Raw genomic sequence first — 12,561 nt, forward strand, 5'->3', positions numbered from 1 at the left:
GAGGCAGGGCTCAAAGCACCCAGGAGCTGGTCTGGGCATCTCACCCTACAATTAAGGCTGGGCTACTCCCATTCACGGAGGGGACTGACATGCAGCACGAAGCTGGGACGAAGCATGGACCTGCCCAGGAGCCTTCTGCGCTTCCCGCTGGGCTGCCGCTCCAGAATCAGCTACTTGAAAGATGAACACAATTTGTTTACTGAAGTACACCAGTCCCAAGCAGGGCAAGCTGGCACTTCCTGACCCCACGGCATGCATGCAGACAGAGATGGGGCACTGAGCTGCAGCTGCCAGCAAATATAAGCCCTGGAGGAGCAGCCAGCCCCAAGTGCCGGCCCTATGCTAGAGCCAGTAATGTCACCCGATATTCCTGCTATTTGAAGGACACTGCAGCACTCACTGCCCTCTCTGTCACTCCAGGAATGACTGACAAAGGTCCCGATTAATCTAGCTTGTTGTCCAGCTGCTTCAGGACTTGGGATTTACTCTTTACAGTCTCCTGTATCACTGCTGTTGATTTCAGGGCTACCTCCCAGTCAGGGACCGCAGTTGCTGCCCTGGCCATGGGTGCAGGCAAAAGCAGCCAGGAAGGGGAGCCTCCGTGGTGCAATTTCTCCATACAGAAGAAGAAAACGAGAACAGCTTTTGTATCATCACCACTGAAAGAAACAGAGGGCGGACAGCAGCCATGGCCAAACCCCACCAACAGCCAAGTGCCAGCAGCTCGGCTGTGCCCAGCGCAGAGACGCACATTTCCTACACAAAGGAACGCTGAGCGGCACAGTGAGAACACTGACTGAGGCAGGATGCCATAGGTCAGCAGAGAATGGGGAGAGTGGGGAGCAGCAGAAAAGAAACTCACAGAAACAGAGCAGGGAAAGCTCTCAGCAGGTAACTCCGGGCTCAGCAGGTGCCTGAACAGCGATGGGACGGAAAGGGCCTCTTGGGACACCTTCCTAAAATAATTCTGCCAGGCCATAAGACACCCAGCTCTGGACACACAGCTCCAGCTCTGCTACGGAAGGTGCAGAGGCTGCAATTAGGGGTGGAGCACCTGCAGGCCGCCGTTCCGTGGTGCCAGCTGTTTGCTGTACATAAACAGCCAGAGCGCGGGTCGTCTGGCTTTCAGGCAGCAGTGTGCAAAGCGACGTATCTGCAGCAGTGACATTCCTAAATGCATGGCATTAGCAAAATAATGGCCCTCTGTCTCTCTTCATTTAAAGGGCTGCCAGTCATTTATTAGCTGAAACACAGAGCCCCTTGAAAACCCATGCAAAACACTGACGCCACTTGCAAGGGACCGGGTTATTTCTCAGCTGGCAGAGCCCATAAGACACTGGTGGCTAAAAGCATCAAACAAAGATAACAGTGTTTCATCGCCACTTTTGTAGGTCCTTTCATTCTTCCGCAAATCTCCCCGGCTGCAGCTGTCCCTGCTGACTCCTTGAAAAAAGCTCAGCGGGAACAAATGGAGAGGAGCTCTTGGAAGCCTGTGCTGCCCCGGCTTGTCGAGCGTGACTCGCATTAACCACTGCAGTGCTGGGACCACTGAGGAATTTGGCCACGAGTCAAAAGCAACAGGAAAGCCTGCAAACGAACAGCTCTCCTCTGCTCCCATAGCTGCGATGAGGAAACATCTCTGCAGGACGCCATGCGGAGGAGCTGCTCCAGCGTCAGCATCGCCTCCCCTCAGCCAAGCACGCTAATTTCCTCTGGCACGGGGAAAGAAGCGGTAAATAAATAGCCAAAGTCTCAGCCACAGAGTTCATAAACCCTTCATAAAACAATACGTGAAACCCTCTTTCTGTGAGGAATTGACTTTGTTACGTGCAGACAACACTGCATGCGCCGTGCGTCCGGCAGGATGGGGCAGAGATGTGGGGCACCTCTGAAAAGCTCACCTGCAGATGAGCGAGTTGGTGGCTGAGGAAAGAAAACCACAGCGTGCTTCAATTCTCTTCCATTGTTCTTAAGTTCTGATGTAATAAACCACCAAAAAAAAACAAAACAAAACAAAACAAAACAAAAAAACCCCCAGCAAAATCCTCCTCTGAAAGGAAGGGCGTGCAGGATTGCTGCCCTGAGCTCCCTGCCTCATCACCTCCAACACGTCACGCTCTGGGCAGCTGTCACATCCCGCCAGCTGGGCACTACGCCGTGTCACGGAGCAGTGACCACAGTGACACCTTCAAACAAACAAAAATGCTATCTCTGTACAGGGCTGGTGCTTTGTCACTAACAAGAGCTGGCTCGATTTAAATGAGAAACAAAGACCTTGGATTGACTCACAGCACCCACAGCACCTCCAGCATCACCACCCGCAGCCGTTCCTGCTGACAACAGGAACGGGCAGCAGCGGGAGGAGGTGAGCAGTTACTGCCTTCACACACAACTGAATTACCTCTCATGTAGGACCAACATTTTGCATAGCAATATTCACTGTGTTCTCCAGGCAGGCTGGTAAAATATGAGGCTCCATGCTTTCCCTGATATTAAGTACTTTTTTTTTTTTTCCTTGGTGTCGATGGTCAATTCAATTAGATGCAACAGCTGGGTTCCTGGGGACACCGCTGTCCAAGGAAAGGTGGATGTCAAAAGCAGTAACCTCAGGAGATGCAGGACTTGAGAGCTCCAGAAAACAGGGAAAACCAGAGAGCTGACATCACGTGCTCCTTTTTGCTCCCCAGTTGGTGACGGAGGAGGCAGAGAGGCCTTCACAGTGACAGCCACATTTCTGCTCTCCAGAGGGAAAAGGAGACTGGGCCAACAGAACAACCCGTCCCTTTGGAGGGGGTGAAAGTCACAGAACGGTTGGGTTGGAAGAGATGTTAAAGCCGGGTGTGCAAGAGGGGGATCTAAAGCTAAACCACTGCCAAGACACAGCTCAGCCTGTGTTTCTGAAATGGCTGGAGATGGGTGCAGACACCGTATGGAGCAGCACCCAGCCCCGACACTATTCAATCAGCCAGAGCTTCTCCTCTGGGCTGAGTCAGACTGAAATAAACACTTAAGCTTCTGTGCATAGCTGGAAGAGTAAACACAAGTCATCTGCTCGTCCCGCTTTGAAGAAAAAGAAAAGAAAAAAAAAATCAGACTGGGCTTTCTTATAAATAGCACAATAGGCACAGCCCCGCTCCGCTCCGAGGTAGCAGCAGAGCTGGCAGCACCAGACAGGATCTCCACAACAACAACCACGCAGGAAATCCCCCGTGTCACTTCTCCCCACAATTGATTTAAAATGAGCTGCTCCCTCGCGCCCGGTACATGAGGAAGAAGAAACTTCCTGGCGGCGAGGGGGGGAAGCGCTGTTATTAATAGCATGGCAATGAGCGAGTGTCAGAAGTTATGCTGCAGCCCTGCAAGATCTTGGCTGGATCTTGAAAATATCTGTTGCCATGGCAGTGACTGCTATACATGGCAACGGCGAACAGTGGTGTGAGAACAATTCACTTTTTGATTTGGTGCCCAAAACAAGTTCCTTTTGTTTTCTCTCACCAAACACCCAAGCATTTATTAGTTTGTGCTCAGTCCAAAACCGAGCTTTTCGCTTTCGGCTGCTTTAAGGGAAGCGGCAAAAAAAAGGGGCAAATTTTGCAATCTGCCATGGGGAGCGTCAAAGGCAGCAGTGTGTGGTCAGCGAGAAGACTGGGACAGAGCTCTGGACTTCCATCAGCTTCCTTTGTAGCTGGCACCCACCAAGGCAGCCCCCATCTGCCTGCAGCACACTGCGTGGGGCTCAGATATTAAAAACTAAAAGCAAAGAAGCACAGAGAGCTCTCCTATTCCCATTAGCTCGGAGCAAGGGCTCTCCTGAGACGGGATGCCCTGACACACACTTAACCTCCAGCGGGACAGCGAAGCGCGGCTGTGTCACGACCTTTCCATTCTGCTCTCAGCTTCTCCACAGTGCCCAGCTTCCTTCCTCTGATGCTACCAAACACTAAGCCGATGCTTTCACAGCACCCTCCACCACCTCAGTCTTGTTTCTGAATGGCAGTAATCAGGATTTCTTGCCTCTTTCACTGAGAGCCCATCCCTGCACGCATGTTCTGCAGCACTCTTCCCACCCACCTCTCCCACCCCTTTTCTGGGTCGTTCACAAGCACCCTGAGCAGCACAGATCCCATCTGGGCTCCACCAGCAACTTCCCTCCATCGTCAAAGCTGTCAGCCTCCCCCTAAGCTTTGTAACCTCTCCTTTAACTAGTTACTCATCCAAGCGTCCCATGATTGATGTTTCTTGGAGACCCTACAGGCTGGATATGGCCGAAATCCTATGGGAAGCCCCATTAGACTCTCCCACTGAAGCACCCCTGCCATGTGCTCACAAAGGCCTTCCACGTGCTGATGAATTTGTAGGGCTAGAATTTTGGCCTATAAAGCCACACAGACACGTATCTACATTCCTGTTTAATGTTGTTTCCTAAAACCATTCAAGAATTTAAGAAACATGCTCTGAGCTCCCAGCTACGCCTCCATCCCACCCACAGCCAGGCTGCCAGGACAGCACACCACCTTGTCATACCCTGTCTTCACCTCCTTCCTCATCTCCCCTGAATCCACACTTGTATTATGGATACTAGAGGGTACCAATCCCAGAAAAGTCTGCCAATGTCCCCCCCCCCCCATGCCGAAGAATGACCATAAAGCCCTACCCTCTACTTCACATGCTTTAACAAGCCCTGGGTCCATAATAGGAATTTTTCACTGTAGTAACTTAATTTCTTACAAGTCTTTAGTGGATAACAGTGTCAAAGGCTGTTTGAAAGCTCAAATATATGAGTTCTATGAGATCTCTTCTCCATGAGATCCCCAAGCTCCAGCAGGTCCACATGAGGAAGGGACCCCCTTACAGGCAGGCTGCCAGCCTTTTCCAATGGGCTGCACTTGGCTGTGCCTGCAGTAACCTTGTTCTTTATCACAGACACTCATACACCTGAGGTAAGACCCAGAGCTCTGCAGCCCCCATGACCCTCCTGCAGCCCCTCTCCAGCAGCACAATGGGCAGACACTGGGCCACCTGGCACATACCTCCCAGGCTTCACCCTCTAAAAACTGCCATCACATTCTCCAGCATCAATTTCTACAATATCGAGGGCACTTAATGAACAGTATACCCACAAAAATATCCCAACAATTTTGTATTTCAGATCCTACAGCACTCTTGAGTCAATGCTATGTGTTCCTTATCTTCTTATCAGTTCCTCAGTTTGCTTTAAAGCCACTTCTATTGATATTCAACACAAGATGTCTTCTCAGACAGCTCTTTTACAGAGAGCTTCTAGTTTGCTATGCTACAAAGCTCCTTCACAGGAGTCAAGATGGCCAAAAAGTGGTTTTGATTTTCTGTGATGGCTTTATCTCCTGTGCCTCCCACGCTCTTCTGCTGCGATGTCTCCAAAAGGTTTCTGATGCAACTGTACAAACGTGAATCACTTTAGGTCTATTCTTCAAAGTCATATTTTGGCCTGCCTCATTTTATTTCTAATATAACATGCTACAACGTATACCTGTCCTTCACACAGAATCACAGAACGTCAGGAGTTGCAAGTTTTATCATCTTGTATGAATACAGTGTGCCCTTTTTGACCGACATCCTTTTCATTTCACCAGTCCTTTCCCTGCCAATTTCCTTTTTTTTTTTTTTCTTTTAAAGGAAAAAAAAAAAAAGCATTTGACCTTTTCTTGCTGGAGGTATCCATTCCTCCTGAGCTGCCAATGCCATCCCCAAATAACTCTCATACCACCTCCACTCCTATCAGCTTCCCAGCAGCAGGACAGAGCCGTACAAGGCAGGCCAGCAGCAGGGCTCCAACAAGGCTGCCACAAGAGGAAGCCCCATTTAGCAGACTCAGGGGTGGGTGCCAGTTCTGTGGCAGAGCAGACAAGTCTCATCAATTTTATTAATGCTGCTCATCACATCCCTGGGCTTGGAGTTATGCTGGCTGCTTCTGGACATGAATGTACCAGGTTTCCAGAAGTAACTGCACATTCCCAGTTTCCAGATGCCCACAATGAGACATCTGCAGCTTCTGCCATGGATGCCGGGCCAGGCAGGACGGCACCGCAGGCAGCCCCAGCTTCACATGCCCCACACCACCAGCAGCCCCAGCCTGGAGCTCCTCCCGCATCCTCAGCACCACTGTGCACAGAGCTGTGCCAGTGCTGGGGCCCAACGTGGCTCCTGCTGAGGTCCGTTGAGAGACGAGAGGCCGGCCCGGCTGCCAGCACACTGCAGAGCAGGATCATATGGGGACAGCTTTGAATTTAAAAGCCACCAATCAATTTTTGCCTGGAGCAAAAAAGAAGATTCGCATCTCCCAGCTGCTCATTGCTTTTCTTGACGTCTTCTGTCACCATTCAGCAGGTGCAGACTTGAAAGAGATGAAGGCTGGCGCTCCTGCAGCTTCTGCCTGGCACGGAGCTGAGGGACAGGGCTGCACCCCAGTACCACAGCTGCACTTCCCTTCATCCTCCACCCCCTGTGCCCACAGACAGCCTCGCCTTCACCGAGAGCAGCCAGCACAGACACCCCGGGCACCACAAGGCCACTTGTGCTCATGGAAAGGCCTTCCCCAGAAAGGGACACTCCGCGTCGCACCAGGAGGCCTCGCAGCCTCGGCCTGTGGGCTCCATGGCACAGAGCAGTGGCAGAACAGCAGTTTTAGGGAATTAATTCATTCACATTGCATCTACAACTCATCAAATCCTGCCAGATGACAGAAAGTGCAGCTTCCAACCCAGGCCCAGCTGGGAGCAGAGGGCAGGAAAGCAGCACTACAGCAGCCCTGCAAGAAATCTAGCTGTACTCCAAACAGCCCCAAAGTTTCAACTTGAAGAAACGGCCACTACCGTAATTATCAAAAGTTCTAATTAAATGTGTGCTCTCTTTACCCCTCCAAGGGGTGGCTGCCATTTCTGGGGTCTGGCCTCTGCTCCCAGCAGTAACCAAAGCGAGGACACAGCAGTGCAGCCGATGCCACCAGCTGTGGGGGTGTTCTATTTCAGCGCCCCAAGTAGAAGATGCACACAGTGTCCCATTTGAGAGCACCTCCTGAAACTGCTCTTCCTCAGAGTGGCTCCAGTGCAGGAGGAAAGCCAGAACCCCAGCACACAGCTCAGACCTCCCAGGCCTAGCAGGAACAAGTGCTCTGTCACCCACTTCTACATTTTGTGTTCAACTCCAAGCTATTACACCAAGCTGTTTGGCAGTCACCCAGCTCTCAACCCTTTTTAGCCTGAGATCTTCACTTTATGTTTTGGAGAAGGACAAAGCTTCCCTCCATCCCACAGCAAGCTCATCCTGCACCAGCAACACACAGTTACTGAGAAACTGCTGCCATTGCAAGTGCATACAAACAGCTCACACAGCTGAGCAGAAGCTTTTCCCTATCCAAATGGAGACAAAAGTGATTTCATCCCTCCAAAACCAAATAAAGTACAAGCACACAGGCACAGTGGGGGGAACAGGCACAGGCAGCACCAGCAGATGTTGCACTGTACCCTGAGAAGCCACTCATGGAAGGTTGGGCAGGAGATGTGGGAGCCAGAGAGACCCAAGTGACATCTCCTCCTTCACTGCACTCCTGCAGCCCTGCTCACTTCAGCAACAAGAGCCACTCCAAAAGGAGATCCCAGCAAAGCAGCTTTACCCCCAAGCCGTGTTCTTCCAGTGGAGTTTGGGCATTTCAGGGCCAAGTCTCCACAAAGTACCTGAAGTCTCCTCTGTGGCACAAGGGTGGACAGAGGGACCACAGGAGATGATGACGACTTGGCACTTCAAAGAAAAGCTCTCAGCTCAGGCTTTAACAGCAACTTTAACCCCACTCCCCTCGGCTGCTCCCCCACACTCCTTCCTCACTGTACACCCCCAGCACCATAAGGACACCAGTGCTCCCCAAACTGTGCACCAAACTCACGTAGCCTGCAAATGAAATAAGCAGCTGGCTTTCCTTTGCTTTTGTGAGCTCAACCATTTTGTTGAAGGGGCCCGGATCCTGAACACACACGTGGCAGAGCATAGCTTCAGCCACAGAGGAACATAGGTCTTACTTTTCTATTCTTGTTGCCATCCCTTCTTCTTGGAGAAGGCTTCAGTCTCCAAAACCTCAAATCGGGCTATATGACTTCTTTTTAATTTACAGCTCTAGCAAATTCAGCTGAGCTGACAGGACACCAGGCATGTCCTCAGCAGCTTCTAAACCCACTGTACAGAAAGGAGCACAATGCTGGCTTTCCATCCTCATTTTCAGTGATTTTAAAACCAGTTTTGTGAAAGTTATAATACCTTTATTCCAGTACCAAGAGTTTCCAAGCCGAAATCATAACACTCTGCTATTAGCACTCCTCACAGGTGAAGCCCAATGGGGGCTGGCAGCAGAGCACCAACCCAGACACAAAGTTGCAGCCCCAACACCACATCCTTCACACCCAGTCACACAATAACAAGACAACCCCTTGTATTAGGGCAGTTCAAATCACTAAGAGAACGTGCCACCATATCCAACAAGCACAGCATCTGTCCTTAGGCATGCAATAAGCACTTTCTGTGCCAGACACGCACCCAGCAAATCAGACTTGCTCCAGGCTGTGCACCCTCACATCCCTTTCTTCACTTGCTGTTGATTCATCACCAAGAATTCATAAAACACTCAGAGCCGCTCTGCTCACCATAGCTCAGAGCAATGGAAGGCCTCATAAAAAAATAGAGCCCAAACCTAATTACTATAGCTGGGAACAAAGAGCTAGATGGTGTGCCTGATGCACAGCCGGATATTGGTAGTTATCAAAGGACAACTAAAGAACTACCATATCTAGGAAGAGGAAGCAGGCATACCAGGATAGGAACAAATAAAGCATTTACAGCTTTATAACAGTTGAAACTAAAAGCTGGAAGTTGAGCTGCTGCTTAATCACATGTGAAGGGTGCCTGGATTGCAGTGGTCAGCCACCTGGCAGCAGGACCCAACCATGCTTCCTCCCTGGGTGGAACCAGCAAGGTACTGTTACCTCCCACACCACCCCAAATGCACACCAGGGGGACAATGCTGCACAAGTAAAGCTGCACACAAAGATTAAGAGGGGAAGGAACAGGCACCAGAACAGCTGGTTGCAGCCAGCAAACCTGGGCCAGGAGCAGTTGGCTGGAGCAGCCCCAAAAGCTGCCATCAACAGCCAGTGAGGAGGTAACACCGTGCAGCACTGCTTCATCCCCGGGGTCTGTGCTTAATTACTTCACCATCAAGTTTTCAACGATAACTCTTTTTTTGGCTTCACTTTGTTACCTTAAGAATTTCATGACAGCCTATCCTTCTTTTAAAGCAAGTCCTGGCTGCTGCTACATGTGAAAAGCCATGCACAATGCCTTGTGATGCCTGTAGTCAAACACAGCAGCATGGCTGAACCTCACCTGGTTGAAGATTTGTTGTGCATGTTCCCAACTCCGACAGCACTGGGTTGCTCTTAGTATCAAGACTGACAGCGACATAAGAAAAAAAAAAAAGACAGACCGACAGAATGAAGTTCTTCTTGCTTATCCCTGATACAGAGCAACCGGCCCTCTGAGAAGACACAAAACCCCCACTACACTGCATCTTTTCTGCTCCTCTCACAGGTTTCCAGCCAGAAAGCAGCAACCTTGTTTGCCCAGGTAGGAAGTGGCCCCATCTGCCAAAGCAAAGCGCCTTATAGCAGCATCCCACATCTGCCAAGTTACACACAAACAAGTCCAGGGCAGGTTTGTTTGTTCTTAGTAGATCATAAACCCTGCAGGTAAGAAAAAGGTCGGTTTAGAGGGGCCCAGCAGCACCCAGCTCCCAGCTGGAATAGCACACGTGGGAGCAGGGTGCTTGCTGTCATCCTCAACTCGTCTCACATCAAGGACTTTCCATATAGGAAGGCAAAGTACAGCAAGAGCTCAGCTCATGGATTCTCTATGGAGGATCAGCCTTCTATTTGCCTCCAGTGACTGACAAAGACGCTGATAAACCTGTTTTAGAAGTTTTGTGATCTATACCTTCAGCATCCCCATTAGAAGCTTCCCAAACCTCTTTGCCAAAGCAATGCGAGCTGACAATACACAGAGAACACCGCTTAGGACTGTACCCGGGATACCTCTGTTAACCCCTACACCGGAATCTGCTGGTCAGTATTCAACTGGAAATATAAAACAGTGCTATTCCTTACATCAGTAACCTCAAGCACTTGGAACAGTAATTAGGATAAGAAAATATATCCCAAATAATCATATATTTTTAGATTTTCCCACGAGGGAAAGACCGATAGCAGGAAAAACACCAAGCACAAAAAAAATTCTCTTTTCTAAAGCATCCAGCTCCAGATGTGTGAGCCACATGGACCCCACGCCTGCTGCTTCAGTTGGCTTTTGGAGAAGAAGGAAAACATTAACTGCTTTAAGAAGTTGCACAAAGCAGAAAACTACCCTTCCCCATGAAATGTGTGAAAAATAACTGAGGGCGCTTGCTTCAGCAGACACTCATCACCGAGCTCTGAAGAGGTACAATAACTTGCTTGATCATTACAGCCACTTTTCCCACAAGTGAACTGCCTCTCTGCTTACCTGGACAGAGAGGAATTAACGTCAAATATGTAAACGATGACAGCAGAGCTTGGAAACCCTCTAGGAATCCAGCTAAAACCAGATCCCAAGGTCTGCTCTGGAATTTATTTTTATTTCAGACAAGAGGTGCTTCACTAACTGCTCAAATCCGCCTGGAGGGCTTTTTAAAGGAGACATGTCACAACAAGGCACAAATTACTGCGCTCTATCTGAAAACGACTGATCGAGCCTAAATGGAACGCTTCAAAATCTGACGTATTTACTTGATGAAAGCTTTCTAGCATCTCCTAATTGCATCATCCACCAAGGAAGCCACTGGGGTAGTACAACAGGAATGGAAGCGCTGGGAAAAGAGACCACAGAGAAGGAGGAAATGCTGTTTCTTTCCTTTGAACTTCTGATTAGTTACCATCAGAAGAGTCTGGTGTGTCTGAAGGTGTTTCTCAAAGACCGGGCTTTATCTGCATAGTCACACAGCAGAGCGACAGGCACAGATCCACCCTCGGGACCAGCAGCAGGGCCTGCTGAGGGCGGGCTGGCAAAAGACAGCATTCACAGTGGACAAGAGGACCACCTCGTCCTGCACAGCCTGCACCCTCCCGGCCCCCCTGCCCGCCAGCAGAGCCACTGGAGAGAAGGCACCCTCCTGCTTCCACCTACAGCCGGTTGGACTTTCTGTCCTAAGCCACTGCGTCCTGAATAAACCACACTGGCACTCTCACTGATGGCTCCAGCAGCACACTCCATGGGGCAGGGGTCAGCCTGCTGATAACCTCCAACACCTGCACTTATCTCTGAGAAAGCAGAGACCTTACTAACCTGGCTCACTTAATGCAGGACCAGAGCGCTCGGCCAGGAATAGGCTCACCCAGCAGACGAGCGTGGGATAAGCTGCTGGGAGCAGAAGCTTCTCCTGCGGTCACGGCTCGCTACAGAGAAGACATTTATTTATTCAGGGACTTATGTAAGACAGCTAAGACGAGCGTGAAGTAGAACAGGGCTCTCAGAGCCCATCAGAGGACGCGCACGGGGACCCGGGCTGAACACCAGCAGGAGGTTCAGATGCTCTGTCAAAACCAGAAGAGCCCTTGACCGCAAAGCCACAAGCGAGCGCTGCCACAGGAGGCAGCCCACGGCGCTGGGAGGCTGCCGGGCTGCGGGCGCTTTCACTCACTGCTAAATTAAAGCTGCTGGGAAAACAACAACAGCAAGAAAAAAAAAAAACCAAACCCACGCAAGCTAGTCTAGTTCTGGTATTCGAAAGCATATTAAACCCTGAATTAATTAGCTCCAACAAACTCATTACTCAGGATACTGAGATTTAACAGCAAAATTAAAAGCTTTACTTTCGGTATCATTGTAACCAGAACATAAAGCACAGGAATCCTTTTTATTTTGCATTAATCAGATTAAAAGGGCAGCCAGACCTGCAGGTTTCCCACCAAACAAGTGCCCTCAGTAGCACCCGAGGCGATCCTCCTCCCCACCCAGCAGGGCCCGCAGCCCAGTGCTCCGCACCATCTCCTCGTCTGCTTCCTGGGACTCCTTGGTTCCAACAGCCAAAGCCATGCTGAGCAGTGCCAGCGCCGAGCTGAACAGCCTGCTTCTCAGGGGTAAAATGGCAACCAAACCACACGCTTACCAGCACATTTACCTATCAAGAAATACATATATGACTCATCTTTTTGCAACGTCAAAGGAACTCTTCGTGAATATTCATTAAACCATACTGCTGGGGAAATGGAGGGGAAAAAGGACAAGGAAAGTCTCATGGGTCAAAAAAAAAAAAGAAAAGCCAGAATCCTACAGCAGCTGATGCTTCCTTATCTGTTGTTACAGAAGCAACTCCATCAGAGCCGATTTGGATCTTACAGCCCTACTCCCAGTCTCCCAATGCTGCTGCCGGATCCTTCCCTGTAGCTTTACTGGGAAAAAAAGCAGATGTTTCTGATACACAGGACTTTACCTGTTTGCCACAGCAGG

General features: G+C 50.1%; 1 protein-coding gene across 5 annotated transcripts in view; it reads right to left on the minus strand.

The window, feature by feature from the left end:
* The window catches only part of ARHGAP39L (Rho GTPase activating protein 39 like), a 42,756-nt gene that overhangs the window by 27,665 nt on the left and 2,530 nt on the right, over nucleotides 1-12,561 (minus strand). Inside the window, exon 1 of one of the 5 annotated variants that reach the window (XM_040650871.2) lies at nucleotides 12,006-12,228. The exons of 3 other annotated variants lie outside the window; for them this stretch is intronic. The gene's annotated coding sequence lies outside the window, so the exon portion shown is untranslated. Of the gene's footprint in view, nucleotides 1-862; nucleotides 11,196-12,005; nucleotides 12,229-12,561 lie in introns of those variants that run through there. One more of the 5 variants, XM_046902962.1, reaches the window with a different exon arrangement.

This window comes from Gallus gallus, chromosome 20 (assembly GCF_016699485.2).
Source record: "Gallus gallus isolate bGalGal1 chromosome 20, bGalGal1.mat.broiler.GRCg7b, whole genome shotgun sequence".
Lineage (NCBI taxonomy): Eukaryota > Metazoa > Chordata > Aves > Galliformes > Phasianidae > Gallus > Gallus gallus.